Below are 14,227 nucleotides of genomic sequence, written 5' to 3'. Positions count from 1 at the left end.
GAAAGAGTGCTGTGAAAGCACTGTCATTTCTAGCATGGGGCTACCATGCTAGACAGCATCTGTCTACTGTGAGCTGATCCCCAGTCAGCCCAGTTCAATCATAAAATAGGCCCTGAGGACAGCAGGGATGATCCACTATGTAGGGATGCCCAGGGCACCAAAGTCTGGTTGCTGTGCAACAGCTAAGTGTTTTTTAGTATGGCTTGTGTTAAGTCATGACCTGGGAGCAGAGTATGGAGAGGGTTAGAGGGTGCCTGAAGAGAAGAGCAGTGAGTCTCTGGATGGATGCAAACAGGGAGGTGAAGATCCTGGAGAGGAAGGGGGGGCTGCAGGTGAGGGCCACCAGCTCACCAGCGTCCTCCAAAGTATTTGTGGATGCTGATACACCATCTTGAACCTTTCCCCAAGCTGTTGTCCTCGGACGTGCTCTGCTTTAAAGCCACTGTAGTTTGGCCATCCACCTAGAAAGCCATGCCATCTGGTTTTGGGACACAGGCACCCGGAGAGGCTGGGCACAGATCCAGCAGAGGGGCTGTGGCACTGCCTGGTGCTGCTGAGAGCAGCTTGTCAGCACTGCCTTGTGGGGGGGGGAACTGTCTGCCCCACACCCTGCAGCAAGGGGCTGGCAAGAAAAGGGCTCTAGAGCAGCAGGTAGAGATGAGGGGGTCTTAAAAAAGTTTTTGGCAGGGCCTCCTGCTGTGGGTGAATGCCCAGACTGTGTGTTGCCCACATATTAAATGCTGCAAGGGTGCAAAGCAGCCTGAGCAGGGTAACAGCCTGGGCTGACACTGAAAAGGCAAAGGACACCCTGGTGTGACGTTAGGAGATCCTTGCTCTTCCAGCAGCATTCCTGATCATCCGTGGTTAATGCGCTGCCCCCGTCTTTGTTACGAGGCACTTCAGTGCCCACCCAGGGATCAGCATGAAGGGAAGCACACAGGAGTGAAGCTGGGACATCTGACAACGTGGTGCCTCCAGGGTTACAGTTTAAGCTGAAGCTGAACTAAAGGACAAGTTGTTTTTCTTCACCACTGGTCTTCTAAGAACCAGGAACAGAAACTCTCATTGACCTGCTCCTGCGTATTTAAACTGCAAGGCAGCTCCAGTCTCCCCATCAGAAATGAGGTTATGGGTCATTGCCCTGCAACTCCTGGGGCTCTGCTCTTCATACTGCAATTGCTTTAAACTGCTGTGCTCCTCTAACCCCAATACCTTCATTTAACCAGTCACCAGTTTTAGTTAATGACCACCATGTGTGCAATTGCTGTGCCTGGCTGTGCCCTACCATTTGATTAATTAGACCCAGGACCCAACTCAAACAGCTCAAACTTGCCTGGCAGTGGAGAGAGCAGGTGGACTCCTCCACTGCTGCTTTCACCTATAAAGCTGGAAAGAAGAGTTTACTTTTTACTCCGCACATGTGCAATTTTCTTATGCAATCCTTCTTCTTGTTGGGAAGCGGGAAGGAAGACCATTGAATGACTTGGTTGTCAACGTGCTAGCTTTTCTGTTTCCAGCAGTAATTTCATAACACCTTGTGAGGAGATGTAATAGGCTGGAGGGTGAAAGTAGGGTGGGAGCTGTTTTGCTCCTTTAGCAATCAGATCTACCACCCAGGTATCTCAACATCTGCAGAGCAGCTAGAGATCTGATGGGTTGTTGCAGGTTGGTGCTTAAGTGGTGCTTTTCTCCTATGGGAAAGCTGCCGACCCTGAAATAATGTCTCCCCTCTGAGTTATGCCTGACTGCCATGAAGACACATGTCCATCAGAGCCGATGAGCTAGGCTGACCTTGCTCTCAGAGGGCAGAGGTGTCCCCATGTAGCTGCAGCTCATCACAGGCTGGGATGTCTGCAGAAGGGAGATGAGGGTGAGTCTCATTTTTTTCTATTATTTGCAAAGGGTGTTCAGACAGTGAGGTCTAACAAAGTTGGCCAAAGTCAGCTCAGGGGGCCTGCAGTATCAACTGAAGGTCAACTATACTGTGGTGGTGTGTCCAATTGCTCTTTACAGGACCTGTGCACACCAGTTATTGTAGATCAGTTGGACAAAGTGGAGGAGTAGCCAACAAAGAGGTCCTGGGTCTCCTGACAATTTTTGTTTGGCAATAGAAGAAAGTGACTTTATGCTGTTCTGAATTGGTGCCACGTTAACAAGACTCCTACACTTACCATTACATGCAGCTGTCTTGTGTGCAGCCATTGAACTCATTTACACAAAAATTTTGTAAGTAAACTCATTCTGGCCCAAGCTTCTTTTCTTGCCTGTCAGAAATATGAGTATTGACCCTGCTTTAATGTGAAAAGACATGAGCCACTTGCATGTCTTCTGCCACGTGTGATAATGAGTCCATAGCCAGTGCTCACATCCCGCCTGCTCTGTAGCCAGACACCCCAGACCTACCTCGTGCCCCTTCCTGTGGTCATCTTATGGAAATATATCTTGAAATTTGCTTCTCACCAGTGCTGTTGGGAAACTGTAGCAGGGCAGAGGTTCAGCCCAAACCATGAGGCTGTTTTTCTGAGGGAAGGGCAAGCCCATACTACTCCTTCAGTCAGGGCAAGAAATACATGGCAGGAGTGGGAAGTCCAGGCAGGATAATGGATGGCAGGTGCATGGCAATTAACACTCATTAATGCCCTTGAGGCCCTGCCATGCTGTACCTTAAATTGTCGGTTTTCCATCAGAAAGTCATACAGTGCTTGCTGGGAAGCTTGGAACAGGCTTTAGCCTGGAACACTATTTTTGGAAAGCCTGTGCAGGCCGTAATGGTGTGGGAGTGAAAGTACATACAGTCACACACTTTCTTCCTCTGAAAGAGGAGATGGGGCGACTGGATCCTGAGAGTGATTTGTAGGTAATTACTGAGTGGGTGAAATGAAGTCTAACACTCGCCCTGCTGATGTTTCTCAGCCCACGTGGCTGTGTGCTTATCACATCCCAGCAGCTTCTCAGCACCAACCTGCCCTCTTTACCCATCCCAGGCCATTCCTAACAGGCTCCTCCCCAAAAGGAGCAAATTAAAACTGCAGAGTGTCCAGGGGAGCTGCCTTCACTTTCAGCATTGGAACTGCTCTACCTTCCTGCACTGATCACCTTCCCTCCACACACCTAAGCATCCTCCAGCTCCTATCTCAGGTGTCCAAGACTTCAGTTTTGCTTTTTCTGCCCTGTGTTTGAGTAGGGTTCCTCTGCTCTTTGCAGTTTCAGCCAATACAGGAATTCAGTGACTCAGGCTTTGACCCCTTGAATCAATAAGAAAGGCACCCAATAGTCCATCTCCAACACTAGCAAGAAGCATGGGAAAGAGAGTGGGAACAAGGCATTTATGTATTATTACTTTTCAGATGGTCTTCTTGCATCCAACCTGTACCTTGTTCAAAGATGCCTTGTCCCAAAATGAACGCTTATTGACACCTCTATGATTAAGATTAAAATTCCAACCTGATTTTTTTTTGTTGTTGTTTAGGTAATCTTTTATTCCTGCAGACAGGTTGTATTGTCATGTATGTAATTGCTGAGGGTAGTGTCATGTACTGTCACGCAGTTCATGTCTTTATATCAGTTCATGCCAGTGTGCAAGTTTCTGAAGTTCCTTAATTCATCTCTTTCTGCACCACATCTTTGGAGACGTATGAAAACTCTGCACCTCCCCGTTGACCTGCCTGTCCATCTGTCCTGCATGTGGCATTGAGGGTATGTCAGAGTATGTGGTTGCAGGGAGCTCTGCAGTGCAAGCCACCATGTGGCCTTTGTTTGTCAGTGTTGGCTGTTCCAAAATGTTCTTTCTGTCTTCATGAGGGAAACTGCCCTTCTGTGGGAAACTGGGAGCTAGAACAAGCTGCCCAGGGAGGCTGTGGAGTCTCCATCCCTGGAGACACTGAAAACCTACTTGGATGTTTTCTTGTGTAATCTGCTCTAGGGGATCCTGCTCTAGCAGGGGGGTTGGACTAGATGATCCCTTCCAATCCCGACCATTCTGTGATTCTGTGAGTTTGAATTTTGTGTCTTCCCCATCTCTTCCTGCCCGGGAGCATTAATGCCTTGGTAATACTATTTTCATGTCCTACTCCACGGGGACTGGATGCATGAATGCCAGGTGTCTTATCTCTTATTTTTTGTAAGCTCAACTCAAAAGCCTCAGCCCAAGTTTCAGGAGGCTAAGGACCAGACTTGATGCCTAACGTTCATTTGAGTTTAATGAGACTGTCTCTTAGTTGTGGGAAAAGACTGTTGTGAGAGAGTTTTTGAGCTAAAGCCATGCCAGAGAGGAAAATTAAAACACAAGCTAAAGTAAAATGGTTGAGATGCTGACACTGAGCAGCACAAGGACTCACAAACAAAACCCTCGAAACAAACAGCAGAGAAATTGAGATGGCAACTGAGCAACAGGTGAACGAGCCTGTTTCAAGGGGCCACAGAAGCTGACACCCCTGTGCCAGCAGATGTTTGCTGTGGGCCTATGAGGTGGCTGTGAGTTGATGAATGTTTAGCCAAGTAAAGTGCTTGAGCCCTGCACTACCTGTGTCAGGCTGCAAAAAAAGCTGTCTGTAAAGCTGTGTCTAATCCTGCCTGCAGAGTGCTCAGGAAAGGTGCCCAAGTGAAGGTGGTGAAGGGGTATGAACTTACCAGTTGATGAAAATGATCCTTCATAGCTGACCTGTTCCCTCTTCCACCATGGCTTCTCAAACCTGGGTAAGAAACTGCACCACACATCCCTGGATGTGGCCTGCACAGGGTGGCCACCAGGTAGCTTGCAAATGGTGAAAGGCCTGTGGTGGGAGCTGTTCTCAGCTTAAATGTCAAATTGTTAGAGAGTATTAAAACTCGAACCATGGCCAGGTTACTGGTTTGCTTCTGCTCCTCTTCCAGCATGTTAATGTGCAGGTCCAACTGCAGCCCCAGCTGGTTAGTCTCAGCACAGAGCACAGGTGGGGTCAGTGAAATACTGTAATGGTCCCAGTGGTGCTTAAATTGGGAAGATCATATAAAGCAGAAGAGCAAGACTCCAGTCATGTAAAACACTGGCTCTGGCAAGCTGTGGAGTTCAGGGAATGTCCCACCTGGACTGCATGGATAAGCCAGGTGTGGGTCCAGCAAACAACAACACAAATGTTACTTAGCTGTGGCATCTAGGCTTCTACCTTAAAAGCATAACATTTATTGTTTTTTAAGAAAGCAGGCTTTGCTCTCTGACAGATGCTGCTTTGGAAGTGGATAGCTGAGCCTGCTTCCTGCAGGGTAGTTGTGAACAAGATTCATGGTGAAGGAATATGTGTATCGTGCAGAAACTTTTGCACAAATACCAACAGCCCAGCTCTGGTATATTCTTCCAAGCTCTCCCTTCCATCCTGTGACCTTGCCCACTTGGGTAGATAACCAGCCACAAGAGAGCACAGAGCCAGCACTACCACAGTGGCACAGGGAAAGGCTACCAGCTAATCAGACAGCTCTGAGCTTTTGCATACCTGTTTACATGCACAAGGCATCACTGATGCTCATGTTGAAACAAGGGACTGTTCCTGGTCTCTTGTCAGCATGTGTTTTGGGGTTGGTCACAGCCAACTGTGTTGTCATGATACAGGAAAAAATAACTTACCTCGTGTGAAGATTTTATGGCAACCTGGGGCACAGCTCTGCAGGAGGCTTCAGAAAAGGAATGGTGGCCACAACTGACACACAGCTGGAATGAAACCCAAGCACAACCCTATCCAAAGTCCCTTTGCCAGCAATTCAGGTGGCATTTCACCTTCACGTGTGGCAACACCAATAAATGGAGAAGACACCAATGAAAAGGTAGACAGGCTTTTAATGGCATGATCAAGAATCCCCTCTTCATAACAAATCTATTGACAACTGTGTGTGGTATGAACAAGAAATGGCATCATTTATTATTTTCTTAAGACGTGATCTGAAGTCATGACAAATGCCAGGTGGATCTGTACACAGATGGGGCCTCTGTGATGCATGCCAGATTGGATGGCCAAGAAATTTGCCATGCAGTTGAACCAGATGGTGGTTCCTTGGTCGGAGTTGTACATTCTGTTTGCAGTGTGTAAACATTCTCCAGCTGCTTTCCTAAAGAATGCAAAGAAGATATGTAGAGAGATATAGCCTTGGGACCCAGTTGCATTTCCAGGCAGGCAGTACCAAGGAGCAGAAGTCCTGTCTCCAGGCCAAAAGACTTTGTCAGACTGTGCCAGACATGAAGGAAAACAATGTTGGTGTGCCAGGTATAATGTCTGAGTGTGGAGTCACATGCTGTTGTGTTAAAAGGAGATATACAAAATTATCTGCGTTTCCAGCTCCAATTCCTGTCCAGAGAAGAAGCAGCCCAGGTCCCATAGCACAGCAGTGTCACTGACACTGGTTTTCACACACACTGGTACACCTGGACTACTGGCCTAAACCCCCACATCCTTCAGAGCTCATCCCACCATCTGCAGGTGATGGTCTAACACCCCCTGCCTTGCACCGTGGCAGCCAGTTACCCAAGTCCTGAGTAAACACCAGGCTCTGCTTCCTCCGAGACCCTGTGCCAGACCTCCTTGCACTCAGGGCAGGGGCAAGACAAGGCAAGCCACAGGCAGAGCAGCTACTGGCAAGCCCCATGCTGATACCAGCCCAGCAGTACCCTCACCAAAGCAGACATCTCACCCCTGCAGCCCCTGTTGATTTAGGAGATAAGAGGAGGAGGAGTTCTCACCTTGGCCCCTACCAGGGACCCACGTCTGTGGTACCTTGCTGTGGTAGCTCCTTTCCTCCTTTTAGCACAGAAGACATCAGTGCATACTTCAAAGCTGCTTTGCAGACATTTGTAGCTCCAGAAACAAAAGGAATAATGTTCCAGCTTTTAGTCCAGAGCAGCAGCCTGCATGGTACCTGCTGCGTAGGTTGGTGCCCAAGTCTGCCTTAAGCTTTGCAGAAATCTAGGAGGGTTTCAAGCCCCCAGCCAGAGAGGCACTGACACAAGATTTGGCAGAGGAGGTGTATTAGGAATGAGGGGACAGGACTGTTACAGTGTTCAAATCACTGTCATTTCATGGGATTGTGGCTGAGCTCAGGATCATGGCCCACCACAGCCTGCAACCAGGGCTATTCTCTGGCCTCACCAAGGTACAAACCCCAACACTCATGAAGATGCTGCCAACCTATCTCAAAATCAGCTGTTACTATCAGCATGGTCCCAGCCCCTCGGAGCACAACAGGCTCAGGAAAAGCAAAACAACTATTTAGGGTTCTGCAGAGGACCCTGGGAGCCCACAGGCACCCCCTCAGTATCAATGCTACAGGTATGCACCACAAGAAGAAAGGGTCTGAACAGGAGCCCAGGTGCTCTCCTTTGTGTGCAGGTGTTGGAGCAGCTGGCAAACAGATGGAGTCAAAGGTGGTTGCAAATTCCCAAGTGGTCCCTGTGTGCTTCATGAAACCAGCCCAGCACTGCTGGAGCGTGGGCATGTTTCAGTTAAGACAGAAGGAATTCACTTGAAACCAAACTTATGTCCACAATGGGACTCTTACTGTGTTCACAAGGTTAATGTAACTGCTGTTGGTTGATATGTGGAGCAAGGCCCTAAGTGGGCATTTGTGTCTGTGCATGTGGAATAATGGTGGGATCATGCCACGGGTCAGTAAACTATAGAGAGAGGAAAGAACTGTGCTAAGGGACCATTGAGCTGCTATTGGAGCTCATCAGGCTGTCAACAGCTACTTAGCCACCTTCTTACAGAGGATCCACACTGAGAAAATACCTCTGTGTTGGGAAGGAGAAACATCAAAAAGATTTTCTTGCCCCAACACAACTTGCTTTGGATTAAAACATTTCCCTAGCAAACAAACCATGTTTGTGTTAGTCAAGGGCAGCTATGTAAGCAGAGACTCTCCAGACCTCGATCCATGCCACACAAAGATGTGTGGCAGTCCACCAGTTATTACAACTCTGGTGGCAAGCATGGCAGCTGCCAACCAGCCAAGCTGGGGTGTTTTGACCCTGGTTCATGCTCTGGTGAGTGGAGCCTCGCTGCTCACATGCGCTTTGGAAGAGTTGTCCCCTGTTCCTCCCTCCATACCCACCACACACAACAGTCCATCCTGCACACATTGGAAGTCACAGAAGCATCAGGAAACTTCTTTGAAGGCAACAGGATCCTTTTCAACCTTTAGCCACTATATATAATGGTCACTACTTATATTATATTGTTATAATAATATATATTATAATATTATTTACTTAGAAAGGGCAGGAAAAGTCTCCTGCCTCTCATAGATTCCAAGCACAACTGACACAGAGAGGTCTGCTACCAAAACACCTTTTGCATCACAACAAGCAGAAGTGTTTGTGCTGCCAACCAGACAAATCAGGTAAGCAGCTCTACCCATGTGTTCAGCTCCTCCACGGCATTACATGGTCCTTTTGCTCCCTCTGCTCATACAACCTGTTGTTAAGCTGGCTTAGCACTGAGAGCTGTATTTTGCCACTTGGCATATCCTCCCTGCATCCCTATTTCTCTGCAAACCTCTCCTGACCAGACAGCAGCTACTGACTCATTTTTATCAGCCAGCATGACATCATATCAGCTGGCAGATAAGGAAGCAGGTGAGACCTTCACAGATGCCAGCAAAGTGAAGACTCTCAGCAGAAAGTTTGCTTTATCTCATTTTACCAGGCAGTGCCCAAGACACTTATGCTCCCAACAGACTTTGTACTCCAGAATACTCTCCTGAACAAGTCCTATTTGTTCTTACCACCCATGCACATGCACACACAGATGCAGACACGGTGGCAGCCTGTCCCAGGAGTCCCCTCAAAACACACAATGGGCACAACCATCTGCAGCTGGGCAGGACAGACCCTGCAGCAAAGACACCCCTGGGGAACCACATAGTGTCAGGCAGATCCCAGAAATTCCTGCAATGTGGGAAAATGCTGAGAAGCTTGTTACTCCTCCTCTGGCCACTGTGTCATGTAATGCCAGACTGGATTATTTTGCATCCCTCAACCACCTAACTCCTCCCAAACATCACAGGCCTCATCCCCTCCTGCCCCCAGACATGACCTCCTGTGTTTGCCCCAGCTATGGCAGATGCTCTTCCAGCCTCCCTGCAGGGTAGAGGAAGAAGATGAGATGACCAGGATGAGATGTTGACCCTTTTGCAGGTATGTCTTCACAATAACACTAGCATGGAGCATCACTGCTGGTGCACCTGCCTGCCAGAAAATCCATCCAGAGAGACACAGATGAGGAATGGAAAAAACTTCTGCAACCAGGGTGTGCTGAGCACCCCAGTGATGCAGGGGTCACACACTCACCATTGAGCAACTGGAGGGCAGAACCTTGAAAATCAGAGTCGGGGAGCAGATTCAGAGCAGCAGCCACATGGCAGGCAGGGGCTTTCCTGAGTTCCTCTGCTGACACATGAAAGAGGGATCAAGACATCACCTCCTGCAGTGTGCAGGCTCCAAACAGGAGGCTTATGAGCATGCCCGGGCCAGGCAGTGCCCTCCGACCATCCCTGCCAGGAAAATGCAGCTCTGAGAACCAGCTCTTGTTAGCAAATTCTTGATTGGAAGAGCCCAGCACTGAAGCTCTTCTAAAAATAACTTCAGTGTAGGCATGAAAGGGGCAACTTGACATCCTGCCAAGACAACAGGTTCACTTGTCACTAGAAAGGGGAGCAAGTCCAGAGACCCAAACCTGTGGCATACACAGGAATAGTCAGGCCTTGCAGGAACAACTCTTAGAAAACAAGGCGTGACAGCAGCTGGCAGCTCCTGTGCAGGCTCTCTGGGGAGAAAGCATTGCCCCAGTAAACCAATTTTCATTGCACCTGATGGCACAGCCCACTCTCATCCAAAATGACCAGGGGAGCACCGTGCTGCTGCACTCCCCTGCTCCCTGCTGTGCCAGGGACAGCTGGGAAGAGGGGCTGTGCTGGGGCAGGGAGGCTGGTATCCCAACCACATGGAGAGACAACTTGTGCCAGTCCCAGATTGATGTGAGTTCATTGAAATAAGTAAAATCTGGGGGGAAAAAAATCACATTTGAGGAAAAAAAAAACCCCACATAAAAGAGAACTTAAGGGATATGTGGAGTAAAAACTGGGCCTAGATAACAGTGAAACAGTGAGAACTGGACAAAACCAGATTCCAATGAGAGAAAAACACTCCCCAAGTAGTCAACAGCCCAGCCTTGAGACAGGCCTGCAGGACACCTGCCAGACAGATGGAAGGGATGGAAAGGAGCACTCCCCACAGCTTATCTGGGTTACAGCCTTGAACCCTGGGGGGAAAAAACACTGAGTAATTGGATTCACTATATTAACATACCGTTAATGTTGTAATGATCCATTAGCATACTAAAATACCCACCCACAGGCTAGAGGGACCCCTGCTAACAACATGCCCTCCACTCTTTGAGCATATGCAGTGAAATTCCTGAGCCTTGCCACTTGGAATGGAAGCAAGGAATGAGTTGACCAATCATGTCTGCTAGTGATAGAATAATGGTAGAGATAAAGCTCTTCCTCACATTTTTGGGTATAAAAGTGGCACTTGTGTTTCAGGAAAACTGAGCTTGCTTTGTGGAGTACCAGCCTACTCCCTTTTCTGTGTAGGGCTGGATATTAAAGCAAGCATCTCGACCCTGGGAGTGGACTGGCTTCTTGCACCCCGGTAACAGACCCTGCTTTTGGGACAAGAAGATCTCTGTGGATGCAGCTGCACCTTCAGCCCAGCCCTGTCAAACAACACTGGGAACAGCTGTTGTTTTCTGGGCTAAAAGTCCTTCACTGGCTTTCTGAAACCTGTGGGACCAGCCTGGTGGCTCTCCAACACGTGACAGCTTTGGCATGTGCCAGGCAGGATCTGGAATCTACTGCACCACAAAGAGAGATGATGCCTTGGTGTCACGAGCATCCTGTCTGCTACTCGTGGTTAGGTCATGGTAGGAAGACCTCTTAGAAGACACTTAGGTTTCTCAGAAAACCTTTTAATACTGAAAACTCCCCACATTGCTGTGAAAGATTTCACTGGACAGTCACTTCACAACTAAAAGCCTGCCTGATTTCTTTACCTGCCATTCTCCATCTTCCCTGCTTTCATGTGCCAGATGGGAGATCTCTGCCCTGGAACTTCCTTTCCTAACATGGGTATAGTTAGGCCACGGAAAACTCTCCTTTAAACCTTCTCTTGAACAAACACATTGATTGTGGTTTATTTGCCTCCCATGATAAGGCAGATCTGCCAACCCTGTTAATAGGCCTATATCCCTTTTTACAAGCTCTTCCAATGGCACTTTTGGCATATGCATTTAAGACCTGGATGGAGCATCTTGTAAAGGCTTCACAACAAAGTCTTATGACCTGAGCACTCTAAAATGAACAGTCCCCCAACAAATTCACCCTTCAATTCAAATTCACCCCAACAGATGCCCCGTTTACCCTTCCCTGGTGAAGCTGAGGAGCACAGGCACTGTTCTCATCAATCCTCTGGTCAAAGGGAAGGGGCTGGAAAGGGATGACCGAATTGGAAAAGTCAAGACATGGTGACAGGAGTGGTGCCAGAGTGAGGGCTTCAGCTAAAAGGACCACAGGACTCACTTTGAGAAACCTGGTCTCCTGGGGGCTGGTTGAGTCAATTTGTTTGATAAAGGGGAGAGAGCCTTTGGCCAGAGGCTGGACAATTTAATTAGGTGGGCTTTAAACTAGTGATGCTGGGGAAGTGGACCCCTCAACTCATTCTACACCCAACACTTTGAGGACAGGGCCAGTAACAGATGCCCTGGGCCTGCAGGAGGATTGCAGCCAACAGGAAAGCATCTGACCTGAAAATTGTTGTCCTTGCCAGCACAACTGCTTCAAACAGGGCCCATCTTAAATGCCTCTATGCATAAGCATGGAATAAGCAAGAAGAATGCAGGTGTGTGCAGCCTGCAGGGCTGTGATGTTACTGGTATCACTGAGACGTGGTGGGATGACTCCTGCAACTGGAATGTGGGGATGTTTGGGTATAAACTCTTCAGGAAGGACAGGTAGGGCAGAAGAGGAGGGGGTGTGTTGCCCTCTACATCAATGAGATCATGACGCTGGAGTCATCCATGCATAGTCATACTCCAGGCTGGAGTCCTTGGAGCTCTGCCTGGGGATGGGGGAGGAGTCGTCCAAAACCTTACAGGTCAGGGTTAAAGGGAAGATAGGAGCATGAGATGTCATAGTGGGGGTCTGCTGCAGCCCAGGATGGCTGAGCAGAGGGGGACACCTACAGCAGAGAGGAGTGCTCACAGGCCCTGGTCCTTATGGGGGATTTCAACCACCCCAATACCTGCTGGAGGAACAGCACAGCAAAGCTCCAGCAATCCAGGAAGCTCCTGGAATGCATTGATGACAACTTCCTCCTCCAAATGGTAGAGGAACCAAAAAAAAAAAAAAAAAAAGGGGCTTTGCTGGACCTTGTTCTCACCAACAGAGATGGGCTGGTTCATGATGTAAGGCTTAGTGGGAAACTAGGCTGCAGTGACCATGACATGGTTGAGTTCAGGAAGGAGCAAAGCAAGCTCACTACCCTCAACTTCAAGAGAGCAGATTTTGCTCTCTTCAAGGATCTGCTTGGTATGGCACTGTGGGACAAAGCCCTGGAGGGAAGGAGAGCCCAGGAAAGTTGGTTCATATTCAAGGATCACCTCCTCCATGCTCAGGAGCTATGTGTCTCAACAAAAAGGAAGGCAGGCAGGAGAGCCAGGAGGCCTGCATGGGTGAGCAAGGAGCTTCTGGACGCAGTTAAATGTAAAAACAAGGTATACAGAGAGTGGAAGCGAGGCCAGGTATCCTGGGAGGAGTACAGACAAGTTGTCAGAGAAGCAAGGGATTGGGTAAGGAAGGCCAAAAAACAGACAGAATTGGACCTGGCCAAGAATGTTAAGAAGAACAAGAAAATTTTCTACAGGTAGGTCAGCAATAAGAGGAAGATGAGGGAAAATGTGTGCCTGCTTCAGAAGGAAACTGGAGACCTGGCCATGCAGGATTTACAGAAGGCTGAGGGACTCAATGACTACATTGCCTCAGTCTTCACCAGCAAAGGCTCTGGTCACACCATCCAAGTTAGAGAAGGCAAAGGCATGGACTGTGAAAAGGAAGATCTCTCCACTGTAGAAGAAGAGCAGGTTTATGATAATCTGAAGGACCTGAAGGCACACAAGCCCATGGGACCTGATGGGATTCATCCACGGCTCCTGAGGAAAGCATCTGATGAAGTCGCAAAGCCTCTGTCCCTCATATGTGAGAAGTCATGGCAGTCTGGAGAAATCCCCACTAACTGCAAAAGGGGAAACATAAACCCATTTTCAAAGAGGGGCAAAAAGGAAGACCCAGGGAACTACAGACCAGTCAGTCTCTCCTCTGAGCCCAGCAAGATCACAGAGCAGATCCTCCTGAGGGCTCTGCGATGGCACATGGAAGTGGAAAACAAAGGGGTGACTGGTGACAGCCAACACAGTTTCACCAAGAGCAAATCCTGCCTGACTAATTTGGTGGCCTTCTACAATGGGGTCATTGCATTGGTGGGCAAAGGAAGAGTGACTAACATAACTGACCTGGACCTGACCAAAGCTTTCAACACTGTCTTGCATGATATCCTGGCATTGAAAGTGGAATGAAGGGATCAAGTGCACGCTCAGTAAGTTTGCAGGTGACACTAAGCTGGGTGGAAGTGTCTACCTGCTTGAGGACAAGGAGTCTCTGCAGAGGGATCTGGACAGGCTTGATCAATGGGCCAAGGCCAATGGCATGAGTTTCAATAAGGCCAAATGTTGGGACCTGCACTTCAGCCACAACAACCCCCCACCGGCATTACAGGCTTGGGGAGGAGTGGCTGGAGCTGCCCAGCAGAGAGGAACCTGGGGGTGCTGGTTGGCACCTGGATGAACATGAGCCAGCAGTGTGCCCAGGTGGCCAAGAAGGCCAATGGCCTCCTGGCTTGTATCAGAAATAGTGTGACCAGCAGGAACAGGCAGGTCATCCTGCCCCTCTACTTGTCCTTGGTGAGGCTGCACCTTGAGCACTGTGTGCAGTTCTGGGCACTGCAGGATAGGAAGGACATGGAGGTGCTGGAGAGGGTGCAGAGAAGGGCAACTGGGCTGATTAGGGGTCTGGAGAACAGGTCATATGAGGAGAGGCTGAGGGAGCTGGGGCTGTTCAGCCTGGAGAAGAGGAGGCTGAGGGGAGACCTCATTGC

This window comes from Chaetura pelagica, unplaced genomic scaffold (genome assembly GCF_000747805.2).
Source record: "Chaetura pelagica isolate M959 unplaced genomic scaffold, ChaPel_1.0 scaffold8, whole genome shotgun sequence".
Classification (NCBI taxonomy): domain Eukaryota; kingdom Metazoa; phylum Chordata; class Aves; order Apodiformes; family Apodidae; genus Chaetura; species Chaetura pelagica.
This window is presented reverse-complemented; position numbering follows the sequence as displayed.